The sequence below is a fragment of the Taudactylus pleione genome, unplaced genomic scaffold (genome assembly GCF_031769625.1).
Source record: "Taudactylus pleione unplaced genomic scaffold, aTauple2 ptg000655l, whole genome shotgun sequence".
NCBI classification, from domain to species: domain Eukaryota; kingdom Metazoa; phylum Chordata; class Amphibia; order Anura; family Myobatrachidae; genus Taudactylus; species Taudactylus pleione.
The window spans coordinates 415,400-436,719 of record NW_028285057.1 but is presented as its reverse complement, the minus strand read 5'-3'; the positions used below and the strand labels follow the sequence as shown (position 1 = coordinate 436,719).

At 49.8% G+C, this 21,320-nt stretch overlaps 1 protein-coding gene across 3 annotated transcripts in view; it reads left to right on the top strand.

Moving 5' to 3' along the window:
- The window catches only part of LOC148478422 (protein kinase C and casein kinase substrate in neurons protein 1-like), a 131,015-nt gene that overhangs the window by 30,862 nt on the left and 78,833 nt on the right, over nucleotides 1-21,320 (top strand). The window contains exon 1 of one of the 3 annotated variants that reach the window (XM_088455410.1): nucleotides 14,540-14,628. The exons of the other annotated variants lie outside the window; for them this stretch is intronic. The gene's annotated coding sequence lies outside the window, so the exon portion shown is untranslated. Of the gene's footprint in view, nucleotides 1-14,539; nucleotides 14,629-21,320 lie in introns of those variants that run through there. 3 annotated transcript variants of the gene reach the window in all.

Here is a 21,320-nt window from a genome sequence, read left to right as displayed (position 1 = left end):
GTCACGACCAGGGTTTCGCGGCGTGGAGGTTTGCGGTCCTTACCAGTGAGGGCGCTGTGGCGCGGTCCTTCTGTAGGGGGAGCTGGCATGTGGAGACTGGCATTGGCTGTATGCAGTGGTCTGCCAGCAATGGACCATCCTGGCAAGGGTAAGTCTAGTGGCATCTCTGTGTCACAGGTGTCTGGGCGCCACCATGTTGTCTTTGGCCATGTGACATAGCAGGCCAATCGTCTGTAGGTCACCTGCTCTATCTGGCCTATCACGTTCCGCTACTGGGTATTTAAGGGTGTTTGGAGCTCCCTGTAGTTGCCAGTGCAACGTGTTCACAGCGTAGCTGTGAGAGAGAGAGAGTTCTCTGCGCTCCTGTACCCAGACTTGTGTTCCGGTGCTAGCCCTAGCTCCTTGTCAGCCTCCGGCTCCCTGCATAGCCTGCACCGCTCTGCCTAGCCTTGCTCACTGCTGAGATCAGTCCTGCACCTTCCACCAGACTCACTCCTGCCTGAACCTGTCTCCTCAGTTAACCCACTCCTGCCTGAACCTGTCTCCTCAGTTCACGCATCACAGCATTTCCGGATCTCCATTCCAACCAGCATCAATGTGTGGAAGGCTGTGCTGGGATCACGTGTTTGATCCCAGCATCAGCCGACGTGCAGGGGCAGGCAGGAGGGATGTGTCCTCTGCGGGACACATCCGTTGCCGACGCTGGGACAGTAATGTCCCTAGCGTCGGTGCAGATACCGCGGGCACCTGGTGAAGGGACCGCCTGGTCCCTTTCACCAGTGCCGGCGGTACTGTGGCGCTGGGAGAAGCTTGGCTCCGGGCGCAAGCTCAGCGGAGCTTGGCGCCCGGCAGCCAAGAAGCGGCGGGTAGCCGGCGCTGGGAGAGAGTACTTGCTCCCAGCGCCGGTCAGGCGTTGGGCGCGGTGCACTGTGCGGCGGGCGTTTGGCTCTGGCCGTGAGCCAAACCTGGCTCGCGGGCCAGCAGCCAATCAGAGGCGGACGCGATGAGCCAATCGCGGCTCGCCGCGTCATAGCCCCGCCCACTCGCGCCGTCTTGTATTAGACGGCGCAGAGCGGGAAAAGTGAGTTCGGCGGCGGCGAGGGAGGGGAGAAGACCTCCCGAAGAGCAGCAGTTCGGTGCGTCAACAGGGGCCAGAAGACGCCGCTGTCAAGAAGACAGGCGGCGCCGGCTGGAAGAAGAGAAGAAGAGGCGGCGCCGCTGGCCAGGACGGGCCAGCGGCCAAAGAATGCGGCTGAGGACCGGAGAGGACTGCGGGGGTGGGAAGTGAAAGAGCGTCACGAAGTTCCCCCCCGCAGCCTCTTCCAATGTAGCAGGTAGGCCCTCCGTGAGGCCCACCATATACCCCCCTCCCTAGACCGCCGGGGTTGTCGGGCGCTAGGCCCGTGGAGTATTGTCGGGCACTAGGCCCGTGGGCAATTAGTCGGGCACAAGGCCCGGGGGACAGTAGTGGGCATTAGGCCCTATAAAAGGATTGGCCCGTAATAAGGTGTGAGTGGCCTGGGTACTAGGCCCAGGCCACTAAATGATCGAGTAGGTGGGCACTAGGCCCGTGGCCATAAATCAGGCGTAGGCCTGTACCCATACAGGAGGGCACTAGGCCCTATATCTGAGCCCCAATAAAAGTGGTCTGGACATTAGGCCCAGGCCACTACCAGAGCCCACCGTTAGGCAGGCCACTAGGCCTGAGCTGCAAAATAGAGCGGGACTCTGGGCAGTAGGCCCAAGTCCCTTGAGTACCCCGCAGTAGGCAGGCATTGCACCGCACCCGCCCCTCACATTTGGCGTAGCTGGCAGGATCACGGACACGATGTGGACCACCGGCAAGAGGACCCCCCTACGGACAGCTCCGGAGTGGAACCATCCCCGGGCGTATGAGGACAAGAGTGACTGGATTACGGTGTCGGGAGAAGACATCATGAAGATGGTGCAGCGGTCGGTACAGCGCGGCAAGGAAGAGCACCGGGAGAAGGGGCGCAAGGAATCAGCTGTGACCCCCTGCAAGACGTGTCAGCGGCTGGGACATGTTGCCAGCGAATGTCCCTGGAGAGAGTTTAGGGCGACAGAAGAGGAAGAAATGTCCCCATTGGAGATCACACAGATGGCCCAGCAAGCGGTCCAGAGATGTGGTCGGAAGAACTCTGTGAAGAAGAGACTCTGGTGTATGCTCTGCGGAACCTACGGGCATGAGCATAATAGCTGTCCACGTGATGAAGAGTGGCACCAGGAGGATGAAGAATTCCGGTGTGAAGGATGTGGAGATCCAGAGCATGAGCTTCGAGATTGTCCATGGGACGAAAACCGGATGATCTTGGATGGCCGAGCCCAGAAGTGGATAGAAGAAGCCAGGGAAGTGGAGCAGAAGAGCCTGCTGGAAGTACGTTCGCAGGTGCCCATTGTTCCTGAGCAGGAGCCGAAGGGTAGAGACCCCTTTGTGATGAAGATGGCAACAGCACCCCCGTGCTGGAAGTGTCGGCGGCAGGGACACTTGGCCCATGAGTGTCCCTGGGATGAGGCAGTGACACTGTTATGCTCCGAAGAGGTCCCAGTGAAGAAGGATCCTTGCCCGCAGAGGACGGATGTGGATGACTGGGAGGTGAAGATGCCACGCTATAAGGAAGAGCGTGAAGACCCAGTGGCAAAGAAGTCTAGGATCTCCCCATGCTGGAAGAGTCCGAGACCTGGATACCCGGAGATGTCAGCGGAAGAGGTGGAGTACGCTGAAGAAGGAAAGTGTCGCTTGCTGCAGGAGTCTGTGGAGAAGAGTCCAGACTCATGGAAAATGTCGGCGGAGACCCGGGAGGAAGAGGATGCCCCGGAGGAATCGACTATTGGGTGGTGGTTAGTGCCACACCCTGAATTCAGTGAAGATGCCCCAGACAAGTTGGAAGAAGAGTGGGTGGCTGCGGCACCCTTAGAAGAAAATTCCCCATGGTGGCCCATCGTGAGTGGCACTTCCGAGTTGCCACTCCCACAGAGGATCCGCAGAGTGAAGTCAGGAGGTACGAAGATGGAGAGCCCGGAGCCAGTGGAGAAGGAATGTGGGGTCATAGTCGGTCCCGGCTGGGCCCTTGAACAGATCCTCGCTGGAGGGACCATAGAATACCCTGACCCGCGGACGTTGGAGATGGAAGAAGACTTTGTAGGGACTACAAAGGAAAAAGGGGGGGGAAATGTGGAAGGCTGTGCTGGGATCACGTGTTTGATCCCAGCATCAGCCGACGTGCAGGGGCAGGCAGGAGGGATGTGTCCTCTGCGGGACACATCCGTTGCCGGCGCTGGGACAGTAATGTCCCTAGCGTCGGTGCAGATACCGCGGGCACCTGGTGAAGGGACCGCCTGGTCCCTTTCACCAGTGCCGGCGGTACTGTGGCGCCGGGAGAAGCTTGGCTCCGGGCGCAAGCTCAGCGGAGCTTGGCGCCCGGCAGCCAAGAAGCGGCGGGTAGCCGGCGCTGGGAGAGAGTACTTGCTCCCAGCACCGGTCAGGCATTGGGCGCGGTGCACTGTGCGGCGGGCGTTTGGCTCTGGCCGCGAGCCAAACCTGGCTCACGGGCCAGCAGCCAATCAGAGGCGGACGCGACGAGCCAAACGCGGCTCGCCGCGTCATAGCCCCGCCCACTCGCGCCGTCTTGTATTAGACGGCGCAGAGCGGGAAAAGTGAGTTCGGCGGCGGCGAGGGAGGGGAGAAGACCTCCCGAAGAGCAGCAGTTCGGCGCATCAACAGGGGCGGCGGCCGCGGAAGAGGCCAGAAGACGCCGCTGTAAAGAAAGAAGACAGGCGGCGCCGGCTGGAAGAAGAGAAGAAGAGGCGGCGCCGCTGGCCAGGACGGGCCAGCGGCCGAAGAATGCGGCTGAGGACCGGAGAGGACTGCGGGGGTGGGAAGTGAAAGAGCGTCACGAAGTTCCCCCCCGCAGCCTCTTCCAACGTAGCAGGTAGGCCCTCCGTGAGGCCCACCATATACCCCCCTCCCTAGACCGCCGGGGTTGTCGGGCGCTAGGCCCGTGGAGTATTGTCGGGCACTAGGCCCGTGGGCAATTAGTCGGGCACAAGGCCCGGGGGACAGTAGTGGGCATTAGGCCCTATAAAAGGATTGGCCCGTAATAAGGTGTGAGTGGCCTGGGTACTAGGCCCAGGCCACTAAATGATCGAGTAGGCGGGCACTAGGCCCGTGGCCATAAATCAGGCGTAGGCCTGTACCCATACAGGAGGGCACTAGGCCCTATATCTGAGCCCCAATAAAAGTGGTCTGGACATTAGGCCCAGGCCACTACCAGAGCCCACCGTTAGGCAGGCCACTAGGCCTGAGCTGCAAAATAGAGCGGGACTCTGGGCAGTAGGCCCAAGTCCCTTGAGTACCCCGCAGTAGGCAGGCATTGCACCGCACCCGCCCCTCACAAATGCATTAATGGATATCCCCTTCAGCCACTATTCAGCAAACCAGGATTTCCACTTCACGCCCGCAGTTCATCTGGATTTATCTCTGCCACTGACCTGGACATTTGTTACTCCCATTCCCTGCAGCTCCCTTCAGCCACATATATCAGTTTGTTTATTACTGGACTTTAGTTTATCTTTATTCATGTCTACAAACAGTTACATTAAACAACCCACCTTTCAGTTTAAACCTGTGTCTGCTCCTGTTTCCACCCCGGGTCCACAACAAATACAGACTCTGACACTGGGCTCCCGAAATGCCTGAGAGTTCGGGGCCCCTCAGAAGCTCGGGTCCAGTAAATGTGCCCCCTTTGTTCCCCCCCTGTCGCTGGGCCTGGGTTTTGAGGGGGGAGATAAGGGTTTGGCACCCCTATGGGGGGGAGAGTTAGGCACCCTTAGGGAGAGGTTAGGGCTAGGCACCTCCCCCCCCGGGAGGGTTAAGTGTAGGGAATGGTAAGGGGGGTTAGGCTTAAGCACCCCTGGGGGTAGGTTAGGGTTAGGCACTAGGGGGGGGAGGTTAGGGTTAGGCACCACTAAGGGAGTGTTAGGGGAGGGACAGGGAGGTTAGGGTATGTAGCTGCCTCTGTCGGGATCTTGATCCTGTCGGCAGCCGGTGTCGGGATTTGAAGCCGCCAGCATTTCAATCCCATTCCCCAGTTACATCACTATCTTTTGGCTGCCCTTTATCCTCACACCTGCATTCTGTGTATGAGCGGAGTCCCCTCTTACCCCAGCTACTCTTCAGTAGCCATTCTGCAAATCTATGGGGTAGATTTACTAAATGTCGGGTTTTCAAACTCACTGATCTTTAACAGGTTTAAAACGATAAAATAGCAACAGGAATCCGTGCTAAACAAGCCCTAGTGAGCACTGATTCTTTCCGTTATAAATCTTGGTCAAAGCTGGTGATGATCGGCAGCTTTAAAAATCAACATTTAGTAAATATACCCCTCTGTTTCTTTTTAATACTCGGCATACTGAGTATTTTATTTATTTATTTATTTTGACATGGGACAATTCTATGTAACTGTAATCCAACCCTAACAGTTTGCCCACACGGTGGACGCAGTACCCGATAATTACACAGTTGATTCATCAATGTTTTGCTATGGTGCATGTTCAAGAAGTCTTGAAAACCGTTACTGCGCACGTGCCAACCAATGTGAGCCATGCCGTTTGCAATTGCACACGGTGGGGCTGATTTAGAGATGGACGTTATTCGCACAGTGCTGCGTCTTTGTAGGTAGCAGTGGCGGTGAAAATTATGCAAAAGCCGCAGGAGGCGTCTCATGTAAAAAGACTCCCACTGCCGGCTACTCTGATCTGCCGCTGCGTCCGAGGACACAGCATCAAATCAACTGCGTGACCAACGGACATCTGAGTAAGGCTCGAGTTACTCAGGATGTCCTGTGAAATCACGCCGCCGGTTTTCAAAGCCCCTGTTTTCTGTAGCGCTCACCATCGCGGCCCATAAATGCCAGCAGCATGTCAGTCATGGACTGGATCTGCACTGCAGCTTCTGTGCATGCACAGACCTGTCACAGGAGTGTCTGGGAACGCTGCTGCTTTCCCAATTGCACACCCAGTGCTTTAGAGGCCATGTGTAGTTGGGGTTGTGCAGATTGGCTAGAGTAGACTCTAGGGGGTATATTTACTAAAGTGAGAGTTTTTAGAAGTGGAGGTGTTGCTCATAGCAACCAATCAGATTCTAGCTATTATCTTCAAGAAGGTGGTAGTTAAATGTTAAGTAGAATCTGATTGGTTGCTATGGGCAACATCTCCATTTCTAAAAACTCTTACTTTAGTAAATATATCCATAGGACAGGGCCGCAACTAGGGGGGGGCTGGAGGTGCACGTGCATCGGGTGCGCCGCTGCACCCGGCGCCAGTGTCCTCCAGCCCGGCGCCGCAGGGAGACTCCAAGCCGGACGCCCGCTGAGATGTTATTACCAGCGGGCAACCGGCTCCTTCTCTGCAGCGCCGTGCTAGCCAGAGGCTGGAGTTCTCTCCTGAACTCCAGCTTCCGGCTCTCCCCACAGGTACTATGGGAGAGACGTAATGACGTCTCTCCCATAGTTCCAAGCAGCAGCCGGGCGGACCGGACGGCGGCAGTCATAGGAGCGGGGTTTAAGGTATTTTTTTTTTTGTGTGTGTGTGTGTGTGTATGTGGCACTACGGGGGCATTAACAGGGGGCAGTACAGGGGGACTACAGTGGCATTACCTACAGGGGCATTACCAGGTGTCTCTACTGGGGCATTACCAGGGGGCACTACAGGGACATCACCAGGGGGCTCTGCAGGGGCATTACAGGGGGCTCTGCAGGGCCATCATCAGGGGGCACTACAGGTGGCATTACCACGGGGCTTTACAGGGGGACTACAGTGGCATTACCTACAGGGGTATTACCAGGGGGCTCTACAGGGGCATTACCAGGGGGCTCTACAGGGGCATTACCAGGGGGCACTACAGGTGGCATTACCAGGGGGCTCTACAGGGGCATTACTAGGGGGCATTACTATTTGGTCACTACAGGGGCATTACCATATGGGCACTACAGGGGCATTACTATGGGGACATTACCATATGGCCACTAGTACAGGGGCATTACTATAAGTGCACTGCTGAAGGGGGCATTACTATGGGGGCACTGCTGCAGGGGGCATTACTATGGGGGAATTACCGGGGGGCGCCAAATTACTGTCTTGCCCCGGGTGACAAAAACCCTATTTTTGGCCCTGCCTAGGCTCCTGCAATTGTCGATGGTGCAACTGATGTTGCGTCGATGTTGGAGTGTTTGCAATCTCAACCCCAAATGCACAGGCCATGAAGCCTAAAAGTGGGGGCGCCTCACCGCTCATACACCACTCCATCGCACCATGGAGCACAAAGGGAAGGCTGAGATTAGCCTTTGCATATTACCGCCACTGTTATTGCGAGCGTGGCTGCATTACTAACCCATGCATGCCGACATTTCACTCCCTCCTTCCAGGAGGGAGCTGTCGGGCTTTCTCGGCGGGGGGTGGGTCGCGGTGAAAAGGGGGTGTGGCCCGGCGGTGATGAACATTTTGAGGCAGAGCATGGGGGCGTGGCATTACGGCTCTGCCCCCTTTACAATGCCGTTATTAATGGCATTGTGTAGCAGGGGGCAGGCCACGATGACGCAATTCAGCGCGAATCGAGTCACCGGCCCCTCCGCAGCCGGGATTTTTATAGTAAGTGCAGGGGGCGGACGGGTCGCTGGTGCCCGGGAGGCTTGCCTGCCTCCCCGGGAGGTCGGGAGTGGCACCCAATTTTCGGGAGGCTCCTGACCAAAGTATGTACTAACCATCTCTGCATCAGGCCCAGTGTGAGTTATTACCAGTGTATGCCTTTGAATGATACAATAACTAAGGTGCCTTTTTCTACATGGCAGTGTCGTGGGCATTTTGTGACTTTTTCCACAGTTGCGCTGATTTCGGAGGCCATGTTGAGACAAACAATCTGCTCCTCCATAGGACCGGTGCAGTGTTTGATGGTGCAACTGAAGTGCTACCGATGGCGCATCTTTTAACGCAAAGCGGCAGTTTAGCGTCGCAGCCAGTGGGCATTCCTGTACGAGCTCCATCAGCTGCGGCATTAGCATAAAGTCTCAGTCGCACTGCGTATAGTCACTGCCGCGCCGGCATTAGCATTTACCTCTGAATCGGGCCCTGGATGGGAAATGTTCCATATACTGTATGTGATCTGCCTCGACGTGTCCTGTATTGTGCTTAACACTTATGTGACAATAGCTAGTTTCGAGCTGCACGTTAAAGTGTTCTATCTGGCATACAGTGAGGCTGCTGACAGGGAAGTTTATGCACTTGGCGTAAGTCTGTGAATTTACCAGAAGTATAGACTCATCCTGTGGGCAGCAAACCAGTGACACATTATATAAAGTAAACGAGGCGGATCTGACCAGCCGCACATGACAATGCTAAGTGCAGATATTGGACCTGTACCAATGCTATACACAACAGCCGTAGTGGATACCGGTTGATTGGTTGACAATAAAAAGGTCGACATTCAGGAGTTTTGAGACATTATGAATGTTGACAGTGAAAATATCAATAGGGTAATTAGGTTGACCATCATTCAATTTTTAGGTCGACAGAGTTAAGTGGTCAACACAATCAAAAGGTTTACAGTGAAAGGTCGACATGTTTTTCATTATTTTGTAGAGTTAGGTCTAAGCTAAAAATAACAAAAAAGTATCAACATTTTTAGTGTCAACCATTTAACCCTGTCGAGCGAAATACAAGTCGACAGAACGATGGTCGACCTAATGACCATGTCAACCTTTTTACTGCCGACACTTAGAACCGCACCCGCTGCACCATCCTCACAACCAGCTATAATGTGACTCAGAGATGCTTCTCTTGTTCATGCCACACCAGCAAAGTCTTGATGTACCCGTATGAATGTAATGCCATGAATAGTTTAAAGACAGGAGTGTAGTAGAGCCAAGTTCCCTCTCACACCCTCCTCAGCAGCAAATGGTACATGGAATGTTCAGCTCACCGGCCAACTCTTGCTACATTCATCAATGGATTATGTATGCCCCTACACAGTTATTGCTGAAATGTTCCTCCCTAAGAGGGGTACACAATCTAATGCTCTGCAGCTTCTAGGCTAAGCCTTTACTATGGCTGTGATGATGACTTGTAGGCTGCGCAGGGCTTAGGGGGCACAGCGGCTTAATCATGCACTAAAGCAGCAGTAGGCAAATCTGTGGATCTCCAAATCTTTGGTATGGCAAGTTCCATCTTGGCAAGGCGTCTCTACAGATTACCTGGGGAGCCACAGGGTGCCTAAAGGACCTAGAAGTTCCAGTCTGCCATGCCAGCTTCTAGCAAAGGGCGTTTCACAGCAGCCGGAGAGCCCTCAGTTGCCTCTCTCTGCTGGTATAAGATTGGGAAGTGACTTAAAGCAGACAAGCTGAGTAGAGCTAATATCTTAGCCGCCGGGAATGTGTGCTTAGAAGAGCAGTAATGCACTAAGTGGTCTCGGATTGATTTCTGGAAGAAACGTAATGCCGAATATTTCATGGGAGCCTCTGGGCATTATTTATAATGGCTGCGATAATACTTTCCATTTTATGTGCTGATATATTGATTTAAAGCGTACAGGAGGAGATGCATATAAACGTACATACATACTGTATATTTCTATGTATTGGTGGTTTATCTTATGTATATACACCAAACTTAGTGACTGACAAGGACTGAGATGGCCTGAGAGGATATTGTTGCTTGATTTACTGTATTTTGAATATATAATTATCAGACTGAGAATTGTCCAGTGTGCAGCAATGACAGCTGTGACACATCTTTAACAATCCAGGTCATGCCGCAATCTGACTTGTGCACCCTGTCCCACCAGGTCCCCTGCTCAATGTGCCCCTCATACTATGTAAGTTACTTTTATGGGTTATATACTGGCGTAGCAATAGGACCAGCACTGGTAGCAAGTGCTTAATATCCCAGAGGACTCGACTGTACATTCGATTTATTCCTATTCTAAATACTATGTGGGTTCAGAGCCTTGGGAGCTTTACTGCCTCATCTATATACTGCACAGGCTCTAGGCACCCCCAGTGACACCCTGGAAGGATACCAGTGGTTAAAGACATGAGGGGGACAGAATTTAGGTGGGTAGACTATAGCCAATGCTGATGGGTGCGATACGAAAGATCGACAGTGAAAAGTTCTACTTTGAGAAAGGTTCTGAATGTCAACAGTCAAAAGTCAACATGGTCATTAAGTCGACCATCGTTCTGTAGACATGTATTTAGGTCAACAGCGTTAAATGGTCTACACTTTGAAAAGGTCAACATTTAACATGTCGACACTAAAGGCATTAGGACCCAATTCTGAGTCGTTTGCTGCTGCGACCTCTTTAGCGTATTTTGCAGTAGCTTGCGCACGACAAATGCCAAGTATCTATTTGTCTACATGCAAAGGTCTGAGACGCGTCCACTGTTTTCCACCTGTGCTCATCATTGGTAATCTGGTCCATGCTGGTGGCAAATGATCAGAAACAGGCGACCCATCTCACACCCACGTGAGTCCCACAGGATAGGTCAGTACCATGCAATCTAAATGTCCACTTTACAAAAAGAGTGGCGATTGCTTTGTACGTCGCGTGCACAGTTTGCAGACATCCATGGGAATAGGTTCTATCTGCATTTCCACCTCAACTCAAAAATAGGCCTAACATGTAACATGACAGCGCTGACTGTAAATCAGTATATCGTATGCAAATCGTGTACACTTGTACATCATACATACGCATCATTTCTTAATAAAATTCAAGACAAGAACATTAGTGACAAAAGCATCATATACTGAAGCTTAAATAGAATATTTACAGTTAACCACATATACCCTATAATGTGCCTGTAACGAACCTGGGAGATCATTCAGACCCGCTCGCTAGATGCGTTCGCTCGCACTATGCGTATGCAAATCCAGCGCATGCCCAGCAAGGCAGGCGATTGCACAGCAAGGCATTAGCACGCCCCCTATGTCTTGGTGTGGAATCAATTAGTGTATGCAGATGCCCACCAGCCATTCATAAGATGCCGACTTGCGCACATCATCTCCTGGAAGTGCATGAAAACATTGGTACATCGAGCACCATCGGATGCGATCGCAGCGCTTGAGTTTGACTATACCCTGCCACAAGCACTGCGATCACTTCAGTGTGAAATACAACCAGGTGACGTGTACTATGATGCTGGCTGTTAATTATGCACGCCTCTGAAACAGCGTTGGAACACTCAGGCACGCCTGCGTTCATACCTCCACTCCCCCGTTTCTAGTGGACTGCCCGTCACCACCCACAAACGGCCTCTCCTGTCACTCACTTTGCTTGGCTGACTATGCCCAGCGAGTGAGCGCTTCCCGAGCGTTCGCACTGGTTCGCGCACGCGCATTGCAATACATACGCATGCACAGATTGCAACTATTGGCCAGCTATGACCGATCGCATCCTAGCGAGCGGGTCTGAATCAGCTCCCTGAACCATTATGGATTGCTTTACGCACGCAGTCTCACTGAAAATATGCTAATGACTGCAACCGCAATGCCGTAGCAGCCTAACCTAAGGACGCCCACTTTACCTTACACACATTCGTAATACTTAGCAAGACTGCGAAAACATCGGTAACATGGAGTGCCATCGCAGCCTCACGCACACTTGCCACAAGCTCTGACCTTACTCAGGAATTGCTAACCTCAGCGCACACAGTGAAAGCCCAAGCTGCGTACGGCATCATAATGGATAAATTATACATGCCATCGCAACGCCGTTCAAACGCACTGGCACGCCTGCGTTTGTGGCACCATTAACAGTTGCAGGAACCTAGGGTCTACTCTAGCTACTTTCCTAAAATCCAACTAAACATGGCCTCTGAGGCTCTAGATTTGTGACTGGGAAAGCAGCAGCGTTCCCAGAGATGCCCATGTCACACCCATAACGCCCATAAAACACCCCCTTTTTAGCAATCACTTTAGGTCACCTCCCAGTCGCCACCTTCAAATGCCCAGAAATCGCAAATCCTTTTTGAAGTGTTAGCGATGCCGTATGCAATTCCCAATGGCATAGTACACTTGAGATCATGCGTCCGCAGTAAGGAATCCCAGACTTTTTGCGCTGTAGCAAAACATCGCTCAACCTTGGCACCGAGACCATTTCTGAACCAGGCCCTAACATTGCAGGAGCTTGATAAGTCTTTGATACTGCAGAATAGTTCTGTGCGGTCGGACTGTACGAAGGATAGGAAAACAAAAAAGCGTCTGGTTAGAATTTTCTTCTTGGACGAACGTAAAGCTTAAAAGCCACCTGCCAACAGTACACGTAGAGCTAGATGTGCAGGGAGTGCCTGCAATCTGCAAGATAGAATTTCTTTTTAATAGGAGAATAAAGGCAGCAGCTGAGTGTGCATCCCAGAAAATTACCTAATGGTTTCGTCTGTAAATGTGTTCTTAGGGCCTGATTCAACAGCGATCGCAGCAGCAAATTCACACAGAACGCCGCTGCGAAGAATGGTTAATGCTTGTCACAGCTCAGCCTACATAAAGACGCCCGCTGCTGCCTTCTCATATCCGTCCAAAGTCACTCTTCTGCTTAAACATCGGTACCATCGATGCACATCGGCTAGACAAGCAGCATTTGCAACAAGTCTGACCAGCCGCAGAGACTGTAAGTCTCCTCGCACGCAGAGAGCTCTCATGCTGCCTATGCAATCGCAGTGGCTAATATATGCACGCCCATGAAACGGTGCTCAAACGTACAAACACGCCTGCGTTCTTCTACCCACCCCCCCAAACTCTGACAGCCTGTCACTCAATTTGCAAAGTATTACTCTGTGCATCCATAATCACAATGCGGCTTATACGCATGCGTGATGCCAAACAATTGTGTCCGTAATCGCAATTGCTACTGAATCAGGACCTTAGACATTTTTGGTCCTGGAAATATGTTTGTTGTTAGAAGTAGCTGCCCCACATAGAAGGGATTTTTTGGTTCTTATTTAAATAACAAATTAATTACTTTTTATTAAGCAGTATTTTATTTTTCTAGATGTCCTCCTATATATCATTATCTCGTTTTCAAAATCTCTCTGGAAAGCAATACATTTTGGCTGCCAATCACAATGTAATAAATAGCAGCCTAAAGAAACAAACCAAAGAAAAAAAATGGTGATTGCTAATCTTTTTCTTGAAAACAGCCACATTGAGGGACCTATTCATCATCGATAAATGCTAGTTTCCAAATATTTTAGTTACCGGGATATTCATCATCAGGCATCCCATATGGACCACCTGATATTCAGCAAACTCCAAAAACTGAAAGCTTTCGGAGTTTGCTTGCAAAAACAAGCACCATCTTCAAATGGCACTTGTTCTCGGATCCTCCCTCCTTCCTACAGGGAGGAGTTCTGGGCATGTGAAGAGGGATCCAAGCAGATCCCTCTGCCACCTTCTCACTATCTCCCCTGCGGCATTGCACATGCATGACCTTGAGTCACGCATGCCGTAACTGCGCCGACGGGGAAGAGGTAAGTAACTCTACTACTTCTGTAGCTGCGATACTAACTGAGGGGACAGCTGCTTTTCGGAGCAGCTGTCCCCGCACCGGAGCATTGGCTTTGTGGAGTGATGTCACACCCCTTCCTCTAAGCCATGCCCCCCCATTTTACCTGTGGTGAAATAGTTAATTGATTTTGTGTTTCCTGAAATGGGTCAAGTTGGGAGGTATGTGACTGTAAGCATAACTAACTACACCAGTGGTTCCCAAGCGTTTTTGGACCATGGCGCCCTAGAGTATCAGCATTGTTTTCACGGCGCCCCTAAGTTTAAGTATGTTATTGAGAAATTCAGAAAAATAGTAAAGTTAAGTAAATTGGGCTTACCTGTCACCCTTAGGCACCCCTGGGTGCCACAGCGCACAGTTTGGGAACCACTGAACTAGACAGTACCACTTAAATTGTGATGTATTCTGGAATTAATTCTCAGTATTTCTTCCTATTTGATGTGCTTGGACAATGCTCAGTGCCACTTCTCCAGTTCTGTATGCTGGATGCAATGTTATAATAACATCCCAGTACTGACGATGTTAGAACACTGGTACTTCTGTCCTGTATACCTGGATATGTTTCAGATTTGCCTTGATGGAACCTGCTCTATTCCGTTCAAAATAAAAATTGTGTTTACTTTTCATTTATTTGGTATTTGAGTAACAAGACAAATATTTATAAATGTTTTTCTTTAATTTCACACTTCAGATATTAAATTGGGTTAGATGATATAGGCTTTTCACCTACAAAAGTGAACTGTGAAAACCTTATTCATTAACCATAAGCAATGTTACATTACACGGCCTTGTGCCCACTCCCCACATGCCAGGCAGCATGGAGAATCAGGAGTGCAGGCATTTTCATTGCTGGCTTGTAGCAACAGTTCCATCAGCTGCGGCAGCGTCTTCTGAAACTGCTTTCCCCATCTGACACTGTCTAATGTTACCCCTCCTACTCCCACCCAATCCTCCTCCTTTCCTGGCCATCTCCAGTCCCAGCTAGCTGGCAGGGAGCTCTCATCTGCAAGGCTAGGAGGGAAGAGGGAGCCGGACTGCTGCAGGCAGACACTGCTCTGGTAAGTGTGTTCTGCTCATACTCCTCTATTCCTTTCATTGCCTGGTTGTGATCTGTAGTATCTATAGTTTATGGTTGTATTTGGGGCACTCCCTGCGCCCAGTTAAACTGAGCTTGAACTACACCAATTAAAACTGGAACAAAAGTGAATCAAACTTAAAAAAATTTGTGGTAGCACTAAGTCTATCTAGACAATGTAGACCTAATGACCGGATACCACATATACCATTGCAAATACCTTTACCTGGGAAGTGTCTCATCTAAAGTGTTTGTGCCCCTTGGTGACTCTCATCTGCAACCAGAGATGGGACATTTAATGGCGTGGTGTAGCTTCTTTGGCATTTTAATGGTCATATGTGATTGCACAGTAGGAACTGTCTATCTGGAACTTTTTGCAGCTTGGTCCCTGTAGCTATTGCTAGAGCCATGTCTATGCACCATCAGTGACTTGTCCGAAGCTTTTTGGATGACCAATCTCAGCTAAGTAGCAACAGTTGGTTTATTTCAGATCAGATGAACCATTTTGATCCATATTTACTAAGTGGTCTATCTGGTCCCTGTGATGTACTGTACAGATGGTCTGTATTTACCATTTTCCAACATGCTCACCTCGTGATATGACGCCATGACCAGCACCGCACATCTGTAGCCGTCCCATTCTTGGCAGTTTCATACATTTTTACTGTCGGTGCTCTAAATGATATTATTATTAATGGTGATCACATGATTTGTGTGTGACGTTAAGAAAACGTTCTCATAAGAACAAGATTATTAAAATGTAAAACCAAAATAAAAACTATGAGAAAGAGCTCGCCCAGTTTGTAGTGTTCTTCTGAAGGGTTAAGCTGTCTGGAGCCTTGAAAAGTAGACCGTCAAAGCCCGTGGGCTGTTGGTGAATATTAAGTTGGGATTTAATGTACAGTAGCAGTCCAGCGTGAGTTAGCAGTTTATTCCATGTACTATAGTCAAACAAAGGGATGTATTCTCCCCACTCTACTGGATGAGGAGGCAAAATAAATGCAATCAATGGGACAAGTCACTCTTTCCTTCTACCTGCCTGCAAGCAATACCTTCTAATGGCACCGCCAACGTCCCTGACCTAGCTCTTAGTGAAGATTGGCCCTGGCAGCCATATTTGACATTATTGGCCTAATGGTGAGAAAAAGTCTATAACAGTCTGTTGGAAAGAATAGCAGCTACTGCGTGTCACCGACTCTAGGCAACATAGACGAAGGCATTCAGTCCGTCAGCCAGTCTCCCAGCTGTCCGACCCCTATGAAGAGGCCTTTGATTATATTTGAAAAGCTTTGAGGAAGTGCCACAAGAATACAGTACCCAGTGCAATAATGCACTTCTGTTTGTTTGCAGCCAGGAAAATAATGTGATTTCAGCCCGGTTACCATAAGATAAATCATCCTCCATTCCTCCTGAAATATTTAAGTCATTGATTTTATTTCCGTTGCCATGACTTTCAGAGAATCTTTATCATCCAACTTTATCGCTAATTTCTGGGGGCCTCCTCCTGAAACATTGTAATACTCAAGGTGCCCTTAGACTAGACTCCTGGCTGCTAGCAGAGGAAAGGAAAAGTATTTTATTGGGAAAAGTCGTTGTGTTCACACCTCCCCAGCTGTTGGGCTGCAGTAATATTGGGAGAATGCTGTGGGAAGTTTCCCTTCTTCATCCACCTTTCTGCCCATAGCCTCCAAGACAGTGCCCCTGAGAAAGTGGAGGGAGATGGAGCCAAGGAACTTTTATAGTCGTAAAAAGCAGAATGCTAGGTGTATTTCCAGATATTTCAGCACAGCTGTGAGAGCAGAGCGGCCCAGTCGCTGGGATGATAGATGAGGTGATTTGGGGAGATAAATGGGGGGAAAAAATGCAGCTAGGAAAAGTTTATAAATAACCGAGACCAAAAGTATTCAACACTATTAACAGTAAAAGTATGAAACATAAAAAATGTAGCAACAGGGTAAAGAGGAAAATACAGGCATGCAGACTGACATACTGGTCTTATCCACCTGAAGGATTATAGGGGATGTCTAAGGTAGTCATCTATAACCTTTGTAAAACTTATATGGATTTAACAGCTGTTCACCACACCATCCTTCTCTGTAACTACTTAAGACATAGGGGTCTATTTACTAAGCAGTGTTAGGAGACAGAGTGAAAAGTGATAAGGTGCCAGCCAATCAGCTCCTAACTGTCATTTTTCAAACAGAGGCCCTGATTCAGAGCCGGACGCTCTGACAGAGCGCTCGCTCTGAATCAGGGCCGTCCCTCTTACTTTTTGGAGCGGCCTCCTGGCCGCTCGCATAGCTGTGGGTGACCACCCACAGCTATAGCGAGCGGCCAAAATGATGGTCACGATGGTCAAGACCATCGCGACCATCGGGCTTGCGATGAGACCCTTGTGGTAGGGTCTCATCTGCCGCATGCCCTGGAGTGCTTTTGGCTCTATCAGAGCCAAAAGCACTCCCACTGACATCACTAGTGATATCAGTGGGACCGGCCCCAGACGGTAGGCGTTCCCATGGTAACACCTCTGTCTGGGCAGCCACGCCCCCGACATGCCCACCAAAGGGGGCGTGCTGTCAATCACCATCAACAGCACGCCCCCTTTGGTGCAAGACCCATAATGACGGCTTGGCCGTTGTTATTCGGGTCTCGCGCATGCACACGACGGAGCCGCCTCCGTCGTGCGCATGCGCACTTGGGCAACATCGACCCGCTTGCGAGCGCTCAGCGCTCGCAAGCGGCTGTGAATCAGGCCCAGAGCCTGTGAGATCACAGTTGGGAGCTGATTGGCTGGCACCTTATCACTTTTCACTCTGTCTCCTAACACTGCTTAGTAACTAGACCCCACAGTCTGTGAGATGACAGTTAGGAGCTGATTGGCTGGCACCTTATCACTCTGTCTCCTAACACTGCTTAGTAAATAGACCCCATAGCCATTTGACCAGGTACTTTGTGTGACCGGTTTGGTTATGGAGAGGTGATACAGTCATGTCATCTGAGGTCAGACAACCTGGGGACTAATATGTAATATAGAAATGTTTACTCCACACATGAGGTAATAAAGCTTTAAGTGTAGTACCGAGCTGCTGTTCTCTTCAGGGCTCCATATAATCACATAGCATGGACTTTATTAAACAGATATATGTGTGTTTTTTTGTTGCTAAATTATATTTATCTTGTGGTGCTTGACGCCAGTCAACCATTATTGCTCCCACAGTTTGTGCAGGAAACTAAATGTATATATGTGTCAGTATTCAGAATAGAACACATTTGTGGGCAGCTCCCCCCCAATCCGTACGCTAGGGATGGCTATTGACATCTATTGTTAGCAACCATCGATGTTTTGATACCAATGATGTATGGTTCTGCCATCGGAGGCTGATAGCAGCAATGCTATATATTTTTTGGGGGCCGATGATGCTTAGCCCCAGCACTACCCCCAACTGCTTCCCTGATTGGCCCACAGAGTCTCACCTCTCAGTCAGTGAGAGCCGCTGCACTGACAGCAGTCAATGGCGTAAACCATCAGTGGTTTCCCGACTGATGCGAACCATCCATGGTAGACCCGTTGATGGCCATCCCTACCGTACACTTAGTTCCATAACCATTATCGATATCAGATCATCTGAAAACAGGTGTATCGATGTTTACACTTTCAGCCAACTCTGCATAGTCCTCAACGCTGAACATTGTATACTGGTGTACGCTCCATTAGAGCCCAGTTACACCCCATCAGTCATAAGTGGAGATGTGACAGAATGACTTACTCTGCATCGCCTGTACACTTCATTTTGGCTAATGCGCAGTGCTAAGACGCACAAGATTCACTCCACAAATGGGAGTATGTTCAACTTTGCATTAGCCCCATTTTTTATTTTGCACAGTATGTGTTTTTGGCTTTATCATAGTTGCGGTTATTTAGCATTTTCATTGCATATTCAATTCTCAAGCAGACTCATTTGAAGAATGTAACAGTGCCCATTGCAAACATATATAGTGTCACACTATACTCAGGCTTAGTGTCAGGCAGAGTAAATTTAGTTTTGAAAGATCTGTATGTATATATATATATATATATATATATATATATACAGGGCCGTCTTAACAGTAGTGTAGGCCCTGGGAAAAGCAATGCACTGGGCTCCAAGCTCCCCCTAGATTCAGCCAGAGCCGTCTCTGGATGTAAGGAGGCAGCGGCTGCAAGCTACGGGTAATGGAGCCCTAGAATCGTGGGTCCCCTGGGCAACTGCCCATTGAGCCCATACAAAGAGACGGCCCTGTATATACATTATCCATACAATTAAGCCATATATGGACACTGAATCTCTGGTGCTGTCTCTGAATGACACAAGACGTGCTTGAATTGTACAAAACTGGTTCCTCCTTGAAGTTTGCATATTTACGATAGATTTCAAGTGAGATTTGAGCGTATAAATAGGTTAAAGCATATTCTTGCTTGTTCTTCTTAGAATTTTTTTGGGGGGCCGTGTGCTGTGAATTCTCTGCCAGCTGGGGTCCTCTTTCCAGGGGGTTTGGCTCCGTGCAGTACTCTGTAAGACCGGCTGGCCCCGGGTCCTGAACGGTGTAAGAACAGACCTGGATGGAGCGCCCATCCAAAAGGTCCCGGGGAGAACACTGTTCTAACTGTATACTGTACACACTGAAGGCAATATTGTAAGTCTGTAGTTGTTGCACTTCACACCTTAAGACAGTTCACTGTTAGGAATTAAAACTGTTAAGTATACTAAAAAATACCGGTACTCTAACAGGCAAAGCAACAGGTTCTAGTTCTATTTGAACATTTTTAAAAATCACAAACTATGTACAGTAACATGAATGAGAATTTCAGTTTGGCCATTTGTGATTCTCAAACAAAAGCTTTCAAGGGAAGGGGTCTTTGGACATATTTGGGCATATTTCTAAAAAGTAAATGTGCAGATTTCCCCTGAAAATATGAAGCATCCCGTGAATGTATGTACAGGGGACCATTGCAGATTTCTGAGAGATCAGCTGCGGTCCCCCGTTTCTGATTGTAAAAGCAGCTAGCACCACCTTCAGATGGCTTTATCCATTGTAGTCTACTTTCTGGCAAAGGGATCCCCAGTACTGCACACTTGCCAACTCTCCCTGATTGTCAGGGAGACTCCCTGAAATAGCCGCAATCTCCCTGACTCCCTGAAGAGTCTAGCAATCTCCCTGATTGCACCATATATAGCTATTAAATAAAAGTAAAAACAGAGATATGTACATTTAAATGGGATCATTAGTATAATTTCCCTGCATTGGTTATAAGGCACAATGATCCCTATGGCTACATGCATATTCTGAAAAGTATCAGTGTGCTTTCTTCAACAAATAGACCTTACTAACTGCTTTGGGGCTCAATTATATTTGGATGTAAGTCAGGTTTATGACACGCCCCTCAGATGTAGCAGCACACGCCCACTTTACCACCACTCTCACAATGCTGCTTTCACAATCTCCCTAAAATGCTTTTTGAAAAGTAGGCAAGTATTCTGTACTGTCTGCTCGCACATGAGCAGACTGAGGACTGTACATGGCAATAGTGAGGCCATAGTCACATTAGCAATCACTGTATTTCTTACACATCACAGGGACTGGCTCTGATCACTGGCCCTGCAAACAAATATTGTTAAATGCAGGCGATCTTTATTGTAATTATTAGGCCAATGGATTTCATACAGAGGCCCTGAGACGGACGTTCTTTCAGAGCACTCGCTCTGAATCAGGGCGGCATTTTGTTTTTGTGCTGGCCTCCTGACCGCTCGCTAAGCTGTGGGTGACCACCCACAGCTTTTGCGAGCGGCCAGGTGATGTTTGCTATGGTTGCGACCATCGGGCTTGCGACGAGACCCTTGTGGTAGGGTCTCGTCCATTGCAAGCCCCAGTGGACTTCCTGCTCTAATAGAGCAGAAAGTCCACCTACTGACATCACTAGTGATGTCAGTAGGGCCGCCCACAAACGGAAGACGTTCCCTCGGGAACACCTCCGTTTTACCAGCCACCCCCCCTGCCTGCCTCCAAAACGGGGCGAGCTTTCAATCACAATCCACAGCCGCCCGGTTTTGGTGCGAGACCCTTAGCGACGGATTGCCTGTCGTTGGCCGGGTCTAGCGCATGCGCAGGGGTAAACATTGACTCACTTGCGAGTGCATAACGCTTGCGAGCGGGTCTGAATCAGCCCCAGAAACCCGCTATGGCGCTATTCTACTGCTGGGCGTATTAAAATGAACTGTCGGTCGCAAGACAGGGTGCAACGGTCGCACCATTAGGCATTGCACCAGCCCTATGGAGGCACAGGATGTCTGTCTGAACATGGCCGCCGGTGTCAGTGCAACTGTCGCAAAAGCCGCAATCGCTGACCGCCACACACCACAGTATCCACCTCTGAACCAGGATCACAAACTAATTTTTTCAACTAAAAGACCAGCAGCTGCTGTACAAACACCTGAGAGAGCGGAGCTAGTGAGCCAGCCTGTACTGGAAGCAACTTCAGGCGGCTGAGCTCTGACTGCCGGGTTCTCTCCTGTAGCAGCTCTTAGTTTTGCACTGATGGATTTTTCTGTCCTGTCTACATAAAAGTCATTCCAGAGTATTTATAAATGTTACTGATGTGCTGTGGATTGTACACTTACACTTAGTGCATGCCAGGGA